Genomic DNA, 2,753 nt, shown 5'->3' with positions numbered 1-2,753 from the left:
GCAATGGGAATATCCATAAATTACTTCTAATCTGTATAGTTTTATAAGGGGTAAAAAAAAAAAACTTCTTGGAAACAACTAAAATACTAAACGCCACCTGCAACCGTAGAAGAACGAACAGAACTATTTACAGATATTAAACAGACAATATCTAAAGTTGAAATACATCGGAAGCTACAGCGAGAAGCTTACAACCGTTAGTATCTTTCGGACACAATTAAAAGTAGCTAATTTACTACTGCTGTTATTAAGAATATATTTATTATATCCTGTATTTTTTTTATCTTAAGATGTAATGAAAAATCTAAACTTATTATTTATGTTACTCCATTTTTTTATATTAAAATCAATTTAATGGTAGAACAATTTTACTTGTCTAAAGTGAAGAAAATATTTTCTCGACAGAATTGTTTCTATACCAGAAAATGTTCATCGTTCTATGTCGTTGCAGAAAAATAAGTGGCGACAGAAGGCTTAGAGTGCCTCCTTTCTAACAAGAGAATTGTTTTGATGTGTCCACATCTCTTCCTTCGACTTAACGAATCATCTGCTCAACCTAAATGGTCTTCGAAGTCAAACACTCCATGTAAGGGGAACTACAGCAGGAAACTAATCAATCTGAAGAGTGAAAAACACAAACAACTTGTCCTAGTATCTGTACTTAACTGTAGGGGGATTCATAATGTCAGTATAACGATGGCTTTAAAAGTAAGGATATGAAAATTGGGAATTTATAAGCAGTGATTTAATATTATCACATTCTTTGTCTAAAGCGGAAGGAGTGTGAGATAGCATATTCTTTTGTTATGGATTTCTTTACCGTTCGTTTATTCATTCTGTCGTTTAGTTAAGCTCTGGATTTTTATTTGCACTTCAACGCTAACTCACCTTCTAGCTAATCGCACCAATTTTTAATTTATGAATTATGAGACTGACATCAGTTTCCCCTATCGGTGACGTACAGATATTAATATTGGTAAATAGTATGTATATCATTTGTTATTTAATTATTGCAGATAAAGTCGAATATATAAGAAAATAGTTTCATCCTTGAACTGCATCCGTATTCAAACTGTAAAGGATGTCAGTATAACGTTACAAGTAAGGACTTAATTTTAAACTGATTAATGTAATCACTTCTAAAGGAGGGGGGGGGGGAAGAGTGAAATAGAAAGTTTAATTTTATTTCGTTTTGAATTTGTTTAGTTATTTCTCATTCTATTATCATTTAGTCAATCTGTAAATTTGCATTTTAGTTGTTCACATCAATTTTAAATTTGAATTATGAGACCGACTCCAGTTTCTTATAACGGTGACTTAGATGTTAATGTTGGTAATGAATACATAAATAATGAACACATTATTTCAAATCTCTTCATCTAATTAATTATAGCAACTTTGCTGGTCTTTGGACTTAACTTCCCGTAACCTGAATCGGAGCAGAAGGTAAAGAAGCTGAAGATCTGAGAACGCTACGTTTTTTCTTTGTAAGGTATAAGTACTTAAACTGGGCAGGATTCATAGTGTCAGTATAATGAGATCATTAATAGTAAGGGTACTAAAACTGGTAATTTATATGCAGTGATTAATGTGATCACGTCGATTTTCGAACGGGGAAGGAATACGAGGTAGCAAATTCTACTTTTATTTCGTTATGGTTTTTGTTTTCTGTTTATTTATTATTCTTTCTATTGTTTAGTTAACCTGTAACATTTGTTTTTACATTTAAACGCTACTTCGCATTCTAATCAGTTACGTCATTTAAAGTTTCTAAAAGTTATGAGACTGACACCAGTTTCCATTACCGGTGACTTGCAGATATTTGTTGCAAAATTTTTAATTTAATGTTTTGAATAAAGACTTTGTCATGACTTTCAATGACTTTTCTCACATGAGATAGTGATCAAATGTTGTTGTTATTCGATGTTTTAAGTTTTATGCACGTCTTTCTTCCGTTCCTTTTTCTATTTGTTTATATAAACATTAAAACTGTTATTGATGGCATATTGTTCTTTCGTGTTAGTGGAAAGTTCTGGCCACTGGCTCATTCATACGCTGTATGCAGGCTATTTGATAGTTTACAAGGAGTCAAAGAAGGACTTTTTGGAAACAAAAAAACCCAACATTACCTGGAACCGTAGATGAACGAACAGATCTACCTAGAAGTGTCATACAGAAGCCAATATCCAACGTTGAAAAACATCTGAAGATACAGCGAGAAGCTTAAACCCCTTAGTCTCTTTCGGACAAAATTAAAAGTAGGTAACTCGCTACTATCGTTAAGAATACATCAAATATGTTCTGGAGTGAATCTTACTGAACTTTATTCTAAGACTGAATGAAAAATTCAAAGTTAAGACTTGTGTTTCTCCATTTTTATATAAATTAGGCTATATCGTGTTTACAGGACAATTTTACTTTTCTAAAATGAATTTTTCCAGTGAATTTTTTTGCACACCAGAGAAAATGGTCATCGTCCTATGCCGTTGCAGAAAATTTCAATGGCGCAAGAAGGCTTTCAGATTGCGCCCTCCTCTCCATCAAAATAAAGGACTTACTCTGGTGTGTCCACATCTCATCCTTCGACGTAACGTACTGATGAGTCATTTATGTTCTCTGCTTAACGTAAGTGGTCTTTGAACTCGAACACTTCCTGTAAAGTGAATTAGAACAGGAAAGTAGAGAAGATGAAGATTCATGAACATGAATTATTTCTTCTTGTAAGGTATCTGTACTGAAACTGTAAAGGATTC

At 32.8% G+C, this 2,753-nt stretch overlaps 1 long non-coding RNA gene across 10 annotated transcripts; it reads left to right on the top strand.

Moving 5' to 3' along the window:
- The first annotated feature begins 141 nt into the window (after positions 1-141).
- LOC111084714 lies at positions 142-2,746 on the top strand. Of its 10 annotated transcripts, none has more exons than XR_002609697.1 (5): positions 142-196; positions 452-586; positions 1,394-1,446; positions 2,024-2,258; positions 2,462-2,746. It is a non-coding gene; the product is annotated as an uncharacterized LOC111084714 (long non-coding RNA). The 10 variants fall into 10 exon arrangements; XR_002609691.1 differs by having other exon boundaries at positions 1,394-1,476; XR_002609688.1 differs by having other exon boundaries at positions 1,394-1,487.
- Positions 2,747-2,753: the final 7 nt, after the last annotated feature.

Source organism: Limulus polyphemus, unplaced genomic scaffold, assembly GCF_000517525.1.
Source record: "Limulus polyphemus unplaced genomic scaffold, Limulus_polyphemus-2.1.2 Scaffold97980, whole genome shotgun sequence".
Classification (NCBI taxonomy): domain Eukaryota; kingdom Metazoa; phylum Arthropoda; class Merostomata; order Xiphosura; family Limulidae; genus Limulus; species Limulus polyphemus.
Note: the sequence above shows the minus strand (reverse complement) of the source record. Positions and strands in the feature narration are given on the sequence as shown.